Source organism: Thunnus maccoyii, chromosome 19, assembly GCF_910596095.1.
Source record: "Thunnus maccoyii chromosome 19, fThuMac1.1, whole genome shotgun sequence".
Classification (NCBI taxonomy): domain Eukaryota; kingdom Metazoa; phylum Chordata; class Actinopteri; order Scombriformes; family Scombridae; genus Thunnus; species Thunnus maccoyii.
The window spans coordinates 4748822-4761292 of NC_056551.1; the positions used below are offsets into that span (position 1 = coordinate 4748822).

Below are 12471 nucleotides of genomic sequence, written 5' to 3' on the forward strand. Positions count from 1 at the left end.
TGAGTTGTTGTGACATTTGGCCCTGAATCTGCTGTTGTATCATGTGTCATTACAAACTGAGAAATACAAAACAGACTTTTTTTTGTTCATTACCCTTGTTATTGAATATTGTCAATTTTATTTAATATTATAAGCTCCTAAGATATGACACATTTCTATACCTCCACACTGTCACCTAAGTAAAACTTTAAATGCAGCACTTTCACTTGCAACTTTTGAAAAAAGTATCACAGACTTCTTTCACAATCGTCACAGAGATATTAAATTCTACCTTCACATCTGAAGCAGCAGATATGAAACAGCATGTTCCTATCTGTCCGCATCTTTCTGACGTCACTGACCGACCTCAGAGCTTCAGACGTAAAAATAACGATTTCCTGTTCTGTCTTCAAAGTTTTCACACAATTTCCTAGCAGTCTGATAAATACATGTTACACTGACAGAAAGACACCTTTTCTGAAGAAAGTTCAAGCCAACAAGACTTAAGAGTCTACAACCATGCTAGCAGCTCTGTGAGGCTGTACATAAGCACAGCATTGCTTGAGCTAAACGCTAACATAAGCATGCTAACGTCACACACAATGAAAATGCTAAACAGGCTGATGTTTAGCAGGTATGCTGTTTACTATGTTCACCGTCTTTGTTTAGTGTGTTTAGCATGCTAACATTTGCTTAAGGTAGTGGACCGACTGACCGACCAACATTAAAAACTTAAATGAAAGGATAAAAAGGAAGACTAACAACAAAAAATGTGAAAAATGTGAAAAAGGAACAGATGCATGAGCAAAAGGATGTGGAGGAAGGCAATGAGACCAATGACGCATGTACAGTATTTTAGTTTGGAGGACTTGTTGGTTTTGCGATGCAGGTGGTGCTTGTTGAGTGAGGCCCGCATGAAGCTGTTGAGGATGTATATATTTTCTGATTTTGTGCAACCATTTTGTCTCTCTCCATCCCAGTACTTCAGGTATATAATGGATGCACATAATGCACAACAAAGCTTGATAATGTGCAACACATCCATCTTGTGTCGTGGTGTTGCTTTTACAATCAGCGGGTTAAATCCTACACTGAACTGTTGTATAAATCAGTCCCAACGCCAGAGAGAGAGACTCTACACCTCTAAAGAGAAGCATAAATCCACCTGACAGACCCTGAGTGTAATTTCAACCATTCAGTCTTGTGCTGCTCTAAACACGCACAGATTTATTACTCGTTGTGTGTTGAGCAAGCAAGCAAGCAAGAGAAAGTGCAGATAAGTGTGTAATACAGCATGTTTGTGGCAATGATGTACAAATATGAATCCATTATGAAAATAACATGAATATAAAATGAGAATTCAAACTATACTGACGTTAGCAAGCTGGCTTCACTGTTTAGCATCTATGCAACTGTTAGATGATGTAAAACACTATATGTCTAAGATGTCGATGATAATTTTTAAAAAATATAATACTAACAAGACATCTCTCATCTCTTTTAGAACTCATTTTAAAGTCATGCAAGGCCTTGCTTGGTCTGGCATTGGAGTATAACTGAACTTCTAACACCTTACAGTCCTAAGAGGCCTTTCAGGTCTTCCAACTTGGATCTTTCAACTGTTCTATATTAAAAACTTACAGTGAGTAATGCTTTACTGGCTTCTCAGCTATTGATCAGCCTTTCACTTAGCATCAGGTCAGCTAACACTGCCTCTGCTTTTAAACCCCCTCTTAAAGTTGTAATCCTAAAGATTTCAGTCCTGGTTGATTTGGCAACACCAGTGGTTACTGTAGTAAAGGCAAGCGCGGTTCAATACTACAGCAAACACTCAGTGAGCAGCTACCTTCTGAGAAATACAAAAGTATATCCAGTGATGTATCTGTTTACAGTGCTGCCAAACAAACACAGAAGCAGAACACAGTAAAGTTTGTTACCTTGATGAGGAGTTGGAGGTTTGCAGCCTCTTGCAGTGCTTCTTCTAACTGTGACTGCTCCTTCTTCAATTTAATTACTATGCTACATTTAAAACTGATCTGAATTTCTAAAATATGATTGTGGTCAGAGATAACCTCTTTGACAAATACATTGTGTTTCCTGTGGCTTCCTCACAATAAAAACCACCCAGTGTTTCACCAGTTGAATGCTTTTAATGTGAAGCAACAGCAGCATCACCAGTACTTAAAGGACCAGTGTGTAGGATTTAGTGGCATCTAGCAGCGAGGTTGCAGATTGCAACCAACTGAATGAACTGAACTGAATGGCCTTTCATAGAAAGTAGTGCATTTTCTTTCCTTCATTGTAAGATGACCTTTAATATAGCTAACTCTTGTATTAATGTATGTTTTATGATGAGTTGATTTCTCTTAAACATTTCTGTACGCAGCTGTTTTAACGCTGCTTATGTCCCGTCTTGTATAAACTGTAACTCTGGAGAGTGCTGTTTACTTAAGAGCTGCTGTATAAATAAATCATTTTCATCATGAGTTTTTCTGCATTGTCAGGTATTATATAGCAGAGATGTGTCTGAACCCTAAATAACAGGCTTTGGAAAAAATATAAGAAGGAGTGGGAGAGGGACAGAGGAAGAAAAGTGATGATTCACTGCGTATTGGTGAAATTGTTTTTTAATCCAGTATTATATATTCAACCATACTAGGAGAGAGAGAAACAACAGTCTGTACTTTGTGTTATCCTCTATTTCTCATTAGCTACACATTAATGATGATGAATAAAGAGGGTGTTGTATCTTTGGGGTTCATTAGCTCTTTATACATAATGAAACCTTGATCCTTTAATTAAATCTGTAAATAATTAATATCAGCTTAACATGTTTTATACAAATCCAAGTTAGATTTCCAAATTAGCTGTATTCTCAGAAAAACAGATGGCACCAAGTGAAAAAAAGACTTTTGTAGAGTTTAGAGTTGCACAACAACATGATAGTTTTCTAAGCTTATAGAAGCTAGACTAGACTAGAAGCAAACTGATTTTAGAGGAATTTGAAGTGAGTCCACCAAAAACCCATCAGATAAAGGTTTCAACATAATCAGCCAAATGACTATAAGCTGAATTTTTAAATCTAACAACACTAATTTGTGCAGAGGAACATCCCAGGAAAAACTATAGATGGATGTTTTTCAAAATTTCTGAGAGCAGCTAGGGAGCGATGGCAGCTTAGTCTCTGCTGTTAATTATTGATCAACACTGACAGGATTAATCTGTCTCTTCTCACAGGAAATGCTCGCTGTGGTTTACAATAGTTTCCCAAAGACTTTTAATACTCGTATCATGAAAGCTACTCAAAGCACCACAGCATGCTTTTAAACTTTATGAAACAAGCATCTAAAATCTGTCTTTAGTTTGACTTTAAATGGTGGGTGCAGATATTTCAAATCAACTGATGACCTGGCTTCAGTAGAGAAGCTGCTGAATAGGTTAAAACGTCTAAAATTGTGACATCTAATTATTATTGAATGATACTCTGTATTGGTAAACACAAGTATGGCTTGGTATCGTGGATCTTGAAAATCTTCGATACTGGTACAATACTACTAGTACTAATATAACTGAGTTTCAGTACTGATACCAAAGTGATGACATCTTTTGAGACACATTCTTTCATTTAAAGTCATAATCCTATGAGTTCAGTCCTGGTTGATACCTGTGGTTATTTCAAGACTACAGTCCCAGAATTCTGTTGGCTGCTTCACACAAAAAAAAGCCACCCTGAGGTTCGCCAGTTGAACACTTTTAATATGAAGCAGCAACAGCAGGACATGTTTGATTTGCATTAGCGCATGCTCAGGCGTAGTGAGTTCGCAACTAACAATAAAGACTACTACTAAAATAATAAAAAAACTAAGAAATTATCATTTTAACAACTAACTAGCAGCCAAACAAGAACTCTGACTGAATAAAATAGTTTAAAATTAGCTAAATTATGATTCAAATGTAATCAACTATCTGAACAACGAATGAGTAAACATTACAAATCTGACCAGACATTTGATGGCAGCTGTCAGTACTTCATGGACAAAAATGCATTAAGGCTAGTCATAAGTATTTCAAATATGGCTCTCAAACTGATGTTTAAAAACTTTAGTTTCACAGTAATCTATTATATATAAAAGGTCAGCAGATATTTTTCAGAGACCTTTGTGTTTGACTGTTGTGACCTCTGGATCATCTTAAACAGATCAGACAACTAATTTGTTTTCCATCTGTTCAGATGATACTGCCGAGGGTCTTTGTTGTCGTTACCAATCTATTCTCCGAAGTCAACAATCAATAACCACTAACATGGATGAAGATTGACCCTTGATTATCTAATTTATCCAGACATCCTCTGGGGTTACCACGCAGATTGTCCAGAACCTTTCAGCATTTCAGACCCACTTAGCAAAACAGTGAGGCACATTAGAGATGACGCGGCAGAAAGATCAATGAGGAGAAACTAACCAGCAGCCGGGTGGATTTCTTTGCACTGCTTTAACCCAATTACAAGAATATTTGTTGCTGATGTGTTTTAAGTTCTTTTTGCTTTTCAGAGACAGTGATCAATAGTGACTCACTGATCACATTATCGGGGCAATACTAGCTGTCCACACTGTCCAGAGTTATTTGGTGTCTTTGGAAACCGAACTTAAGAATGTAAAAGAAAGATCTGCAGTTTTTAGCAGAGCCCCACTGCTCAACAGGTTTGCAATGACAATCTTACACATATGTACTTCAGCGTTTTAGAGATGAACACCAGTGATGTTGTGTCCATTCAAGTTGAGGCAGCACGTCCCCCCTCAAATATGTGAGATTGGATGGCTTTAGAAGTTGTTAAATTCTATCTTTACAATAAGTGTTTTTAATTAGCCTTAAAAAAAAAAACCTGAATATAGCATATAAAAAAAAGTTGCTCTTCTGTGTTTTTATTGGTATTGAACTGCCTGCATCACACAGCCCCCCTCTCTGTTTGGGCTACTTGGTTCCTTCCAACGGGAGATTACTACCTAGTGTGGAAGTTAAATATTGACATTAAATGCAAGATATTGTTAGTAAGCGTCTTAGATAAGTTCTACATAGTTACTAATGGTTTGATCATAGAAGCCAAACCACTGGCAAATACTTGGTTTGGTGTGAACAGTAACATGTATTGTGAAACTGTGCACCCTCAAAATTCCCCTGGTCAACACAACAGGAACATGATTAAGACATTTTCCTTATTGGCTCGTATCTCTCATGCCTACGACAAACAGATACAGTTAAATCCACACATAATATGATATAGTGTGTTCTTGATGATTTAAGTGTTTCTGTCCAGTACGTTAAACTGGTTTGAAAGTGGGACCACATCAGAGTAAAAATATGACAGACTCAACTCAGGTGTACTGTATGTATTCATTTATCCATCTGTGAGTCTCACCAGGCTTCCTCAATCCCTCTCTAATCCCACAGCAGGAGGTAAGCTAACATCTGTACAGACAGCTAACACAGCTGGATCTGAAAGGTCAGCATGGATGTAGGGATCCTGGGAGGCAGAGTAGGAGGGGCGAGGAGGTCAGAGAGCAGGGGTCGAGCCTGTGTAGTAGGTCCAGAGCAAGGCGCTAACATTGGCAGCGTTGGGGGTTAAAATCTGGAGTTTACTGGGATATTATGATAGAGGAACTCAGGTTTGTTATTTTATTTTGAGTGGGGGGGGGGGTCATTATGGAATCATTATTGGATCATTTTTCATTAATGCACACAGTAACCAGCAAGTGAGGGGATGGTGGCGTCAGATGATAGGTTGATCTTTTTGACTGTGACTCACTCACTCAAGGAAACTATCCCAAAACTGCTGTGCAGACAGACATGAAATTTCTTCTGAATATTCTCAGTCTCCATATAATGAATCTTAAAGATTTCGATGACCACCTGACCTTTCCTCTAACGCCATCATCAGGGGAAATTGCCACTCATGCACAAACATGCAAAAAAAAAGGAGTTAACATTTACTGGACATATTCATACTTGGACAAACACAATATTTTGACATGATTCGGAAATGACTGAAAAGTGGAATATCCTGAAATCACATTTCAACACTAGTTGCTCTTTGTGACAACAGAAATAAGGCGAAATGAAGTGAAATGTTTGTCGTCCTTCTTCTAAAGCTCAGTGGCTGAATATCAGGAGTAATTTCATAAAATATCAAAAGGTAAAAGGACAGACTGCTCAAAACTCTGATAAAATACATTAATTGAAATGTATCACATCATTAAATTGCAAATAAATTGCCCACACATATCTTCTTTCTCTCAACACTCTACAAATAAGAACCAGTGTAATAAGAACAGATTGTGTTTACAGTATTGCAGTAAAAACCTGTGACATTTCCATCTAAATCAATATGTTCTGCTTTAACACAGCAGTGATCTGACTCAGCGTGTCAACTTCATGAAAGCATTTCCCTTTCTCACAGTCTGGTACTTCTTTGCTGCCCCGCAGGAAGTGATGGTTTTTAACATTTCATTGTTTCATGGTAATTCTGAAGGTCTCATGAGCAGTGATACCCACCGTGGCCAAACAAAGGAAATAAGATAAATAAGTCACCTCAGACTCAAACTGCTTAGCAGAAAATTACCCTCAGAATAATTCATTCTTAAACAAAAGTGTCTTTCAAGGCCTCTGCTCTCCTGATAGAAATAAACAAACCCTTTCAAGTGCAGGACCTTAATGCCATTACATCCAGCCACATGAAACCTTATCGAATACAATCGGAACAGAACGACGTTATGGTGGAATTCAAACTAATGTGGAGAGACACAACTGGGCATTGTGCTGTAACCTGCGGGTCTCATGAATCCAATAGCCCTGACGTTTTTGATTGTACCTGGTTTCATTTAACAAGTGTGGACTTGTACACAACAAGAGGATGGGACAGTTGTAAGTTGTTGAGGTTTAAACAAAGAATTTTTCCTTACTGAACCAAAAAAAGAGAGAGACGGTGTTTAAAGTCTGACTACTGAAGCTGCCGTGACACAATCAGCTAGACTGTTTCACCGGAGAAGATCAGACACTCTATTGGTCTTGTTGATCTACAAAAACACACACTGTTCATTCATGGTCAGAGGATATTTTGCCAACCTGGAACTGGATCCAAATTGGACTTTTAAAACCCCACTCTTGGTCCAATGATGACAGCACAGGTGTAACTAATAATGTCAGTGTGACAGTGTGACAGTAGAGGTGTAACTAGTGATATTAATGATAGCACAGATGAAATTAATAACAGTAATGATAACACAAGTAGAACTAATAGCAGTGGCTGTCCCAGAAAGTCATAATAGTGAGCCAGTATCCGTCTATCATTCATCTCTTTCTGTGTTACTCAGCTCCTTTCTGATGTAATGATATACCAACCTCCACTCTGACTTCCTGCATTTGACTCTTATTTGACTTTTCTCTTCTGTATTCTATTCAGCTATTCTCTCCTTTTTCTTGAATCTACTCTGCTTCATTGCTTTTGAGTTGAAGGTCATGTGATCAGTCAGCTGACTGGATTTATGGTCGTGTTGTTGGCCCCAGGACAGTAAACCACACAGCATCATTATCAGCCACAGCGCCCACCCTGCTCTCTGGTTTCCTCTGGGTCTTAAAGTTAAAATGATGTGCCCTGACTGGTTATCTATAAAAGTATATTTAACTGTTAATGTTTTTTTTATCACCATTACACAGTTTAGTAGCTTTATATCCTGTTTGTGAGCTTAAGTCAATATATCCTTTTCCCTTTTTCATTCTCTGACCTCATATTTAGTGCTGGCAATAACAGACGGTTGTCATGTGTTTAACTCACTAAAAAGTGGAAACAAGACGAGAAAAATCTTTTTTTTTTTTTTACAGTAGACAACAATTGAAGTCTGTATACCATGTAGAAGCATTCAGTGTTACAAGCAAAATCAAATTACCAATACAATTTCATAATTTATCATCATCTTCTGGTTTGCTGCCTCTCAATTGAATTACGGGTTTCCTTTTGTAACCTGTGATCCAATTTTAGGGTCAAAACTTCTCATGATCCCTGCTGTTAGAGTTTTAAATTGTGAGTTATGTATTTTATTTTCAGGAGCGAGTAGAGGTCCATGGTGGGTTTTCATATGGAAAACAATGAGATAATTCACAGCTATTGTGAAGCTTAATCTGTTGTTTTATTACAAATTTGTCAAGCAAATGAATATAAAATCTACCAAAAACCCCTACAGGCTCTGGGCCCGGGGAAGAACACTGTTCTAATTTCTCCATATGAGCAATACTGTTTCATTACAGCAATGGTTTCAATTAAAAATCTCTAAGGCATCTAAAGAATATCAGTTTTGGTAAAAAGAAAATAAAGAAAAATGTCTCAAAACAACAACTTCAGAATCTCAGCTCTTAAATTTCCTCCTGACAAGCTCTTTGTGTTTCATTCTGGTTCCAGCTCAGTATTGAAACTATATGATATTTACACTTTACACATGAAATATGGAAACCCACGTTCAATAAGTTTGAACAAAGATTCACTGCACAGCATGAGTCTGTAATGATGGGCTGACCGGTGAGGCTGGAAGAGTTTACGAGGATACAAGTTAAAATCTGTATTACTTTCATGTCACTGGTCATTTTTCAAACAGTCGACATTTCACTTGGGAGTTAATCTCTTTACTCCCAGTCACTGCCTGTTGTCTGAGGGTAAATTGGAAATGATTTCACCTTTGACCACCATCACAGTAACTCGTTTATCCACCTGTTAATTTGGCCCGGAAGACAACTCTGGTGTGTTGAAAAGTGCATGTGAGGAGTAAGTGAAAGATGCAGTGTGCTCGTATCATACGTGTCTAAAAGACACAGAAAATCTGCAGATCCTCCTTTTTAGGAACTTTAGAACCTTGTCTGCAAACATCAGAAATCACATTTGACAAACAATTTGTTTTGGGACATTTTCCTGTAGTTCCTCCAGATTACATTTTCAACTCTCAACAAATTTTGACATAGTTCTTCTTTTTTTGAGGGCCAAGACTCACTTTTTCAATTGTCTCTGTGTTATTTGGTGCAACCTGAGTACAGGGTTGCAAATAACCTGGTGGGACCATGTTGGCTGTGAAGCTGCACCATGTGGATTTAAATCTACATCAAAAGACAATGGATCATCAATCAGAGAATGCACTCTAGTATGGGAACTTATCAACATATTGTTAAAGCAAAGCACTACAGTAGAACGGCAGGTTTAGAGGTTGAATTTGTACCAGTTCACTAAACTAAATATAATCAGTGAGAGCTGTGCTGCAAAGCTGATACCTGCAGCCACTGGCCTCATCTCTCTATATTAACCACAACCAGCTCGCCACTTGGCTCACCCACAGGAAATGGTTACCAAACCGCACCATCCATAACAACAGTGAAAACCTCATTTTAGGCAAACAAAACCACAAACCCTCAGTCTTTAAATGATTCATGTTCTTGTTTAAGAAGAACATTGTAGATTTAAGCTCCCAATCATATGAGATTTCAGGCAAGATTGAAAATTTGTTCATAATTCTACATTCATTTAGTTTTTGTGTTTTAGTCTTTCTTCATGTTGCTTTGATTGTGCTTCTGTTTACATAAACTGTTGCATATTTTTGTGTAGTTTTTAATGTTCATGGTGCTTCTGTCAGTGCTGATTGGAGATTTTTTTTTTTTAGCACAATGGGAATCAGTAGTTGAATAGAAGGGATAATAAAACACATATACACACACACACACACACACCTTTGTCTTCCACTGTGAATAAACAGAAGAGAGTTTTACACTTCTAATATGTCATATGACTGACTTGTTAAACACAGACACAGAGAGGAAAGGGGGCTGGTATGAGTGTAATAAAGGAATTCTCCCCAACCATATGCATTATTGCAGCTGTAAATCATGTCATTTTCCACGACGTGAAGCTGACATTTGTGTTATTGCTGTACTCCACCCATTTTATCCCTCACTGACAGATATGTGTTGAACTGTTTTCAAAGTAATGATTTATTTTGCAGGGAGATTAAGGCGATAGTGGGTTTTACTAAAGCCAAGTTCAACAATTCACTGTAAAACAAACATGGTATTTTTTACAGCGATAAGAGAATTAATCTTTGTTGAGTTTAGCTTTTCTGAAACTTAAGTCTAAAAAAGGTTGGTCTTGAGGAGCCGTGTTATTAGACAGTCGGCTAAAATTGGTCTGTAGAACGCCTTGTTATTGAGAAATGTGTGTGCAGTGCAAACTATGACAAAAAACTACAAAGTGAAGGTAGGTAGGTCCTTTTACAGCCTGATGAGGACATAGGTAAACATGGCATTTTGAAAGCCTTAGAAGCAAGAAAATTGCTGTTAGTGGACCTTTTAAAGCTGATATTTTGGGACAAAGAGTAGTGGAACAGTCTATTTTTTGGCTCCAATTTTTAGCCACTTTGTCTCTTCAGAACAAGGTCTGAGACAATGAACTAATAGTTGTTTTTTAAAATTGTATCATTGCTTTAATGTTATGCTTGTGCCTTACTAAGATCCAAACTATCACACACATGAGTTTGCAACATTCAGGTTCTTATGTACCCTATAACATCAGCAGAATAGCCAGAAAAGGGAACGCTTTGCTTTCCGATTATGTTTTCTTTTAGAGCTTCAAAGTCTGGCCAAGAGCAAGGTAACAAACAAACATACTCATCATTTCTAGACTCAAATATTTACCTCGGAACCTCTGTTGTAAATCATGAAAGAGGAAATGCTTTGATACATTAACACAAGGAGGAAACATTTATTCCCATGCAGGAATTTCACCTGATTCCACATCAACACTTTCAGTCACATCCATTGAATCCTGCAGCTGATGGAAGTTTTCTAACATATTACAAGCTTCAAATGACACAATATTCAACAGTGTCCTGCAACACTTTTCTCCCTCTGCAGTTAAACCAGTTTTGAGATAATACTGTTTAAACAAAGCTCGTGGCTTCTCACAACCCAGTTTACCAGTCTCATTCAAACAGTATTCAGTAAAATGAAAGAATGTGCTCTGGATGATAATTAAAGACACCAAATAGAAACAGGAGAAGAAATTCAGTTGTAACTATTCATTTTGGGGTTTTATACATCAATCATTGCTTGATTTTCTTGATTTAGCATCTCTATATTCATCAGGTGTGTTGTTCAACAGCAAATTACGGAATTATATGTCATCAACTGTTGTGTCTGGTTAAATGAGCTTTTAGAAAATTGAAAGAAATAACTGGATTAAGTTGATGTTACTCTATATTTTTCTTATTCCAATGAAACACCAAAGCATGTCAGTCAGTCTCTCAATACTTTCTGACTTTCCTACCCTGTCTGTGGCACTGAGCCCCAAACTCACTGGTTCCAATGAGACCATTTAATCTTTAAATGCAGCTCACAAATATATAGTTTATTTTTGTTAAAGGCTCAGTAATTTCCTAAAACAGCTGGGCGCTGTAGTTTTTAGCTAACAGAAGTACATTTTACATTTATTGAGGACTATTTTCTGCAGTAGTGGATTAATACACATTTAGTACTCTGAGTATTTATTGCAGCAGGATAGTATACGTGGCATTGATTCAAAATAAATTACAATGGCTGTGTTTTCACCCTGTTCAACAATGTGGCTGTTTGATGTGCTGATTTTTTCTATTATTTTGGAGCTCTATGGTGCAGAGAAATAAGCTAAATCAGGATTTGGCTACACAAGACAACACTTGTTAGTTTTGGACCAATTCATTGTTGGTTTTGGTCTTTTGGTCAGATTTGTTGACAGCAAGAAAAATGAAGAATATCAGCAGCGGTATGCTTGTAGTGACTAGTCATAGAGCTAGTTGGTTAACTACTGTTCACCAATTTCACCATTTTAAATACTGGTGTGACCAGGACTTAAAGATATGGTATTATATCATTTTTTACTGCTGCATCAATTTGAATCCTGGTTTTGGTCGCTAGCCGTTATGCCATCTATAAATCTATTGAAAGAACACACAAGTTCACAGCATGATTATCACATGTTTGCTGTGGAAGCTCCGACTTTAGATCAGCCTCCCTAAAACTCTCAGAGAAGCCAAATCAGCGCAAATCAGTCTTCTTCTGTAGAGGTTTCCTAAAATGTGAAGTATATATTTGCTGGTTTGTATGTGTCTTTCTTTATGTTTTTATATGTCATCTTGTCTGACTTTTTTCTTTTTCATTTGTCTTTGTGTCTTTTTTTCTTTAAAACTACTGTTTCAAAAAATGCCGGACTTAAAGATGAATATGATTATTACTGTGAAAAAAACTAAAATTTAAAATTTTGAAGATTTGAAACAATAGGACCCAGTATGTACTGTAAAGGTGTAATCAGTCATCAATCATTAAGTTGGCTAAAATAGTCATGAGCACATCCACAAAACCTCAGTGGGTCAGATTTTCTGTACAACAAATAAATATATTTTTTTAAGTGAAAAAGAAAAAGAAAAATTTTGA

General features: G+C 37.1%; 1 protein-coding gene across 3 annotated transcripts in view; it reads right to left on the reverse strand.

The window, feature by feature from the left end:
- The window catches only part of LOC121885622 (ras-related protein Rab-27B-like), a 69276-nt gene that overhangs the window by 19326 nt on the left and 37479 nt on the right, over positions 1–12471 (reverse strand). Inside the window, exon 1 of one of the 3 annotated variants that reach the window (XM_042395276.1) lies at positions 1917–1964. The exons of the other annotated variants lie outside the window; for them this stretch is intronic. The gene's annotated coding sequence lies outside the window, so the exon portion shown is untranslated. Of the gene's footprint in view, positions 1–1916; positions 1965–12471 lie in introns of those variants that run through there. 3 annotated transcript variants of the gene reach the window in all.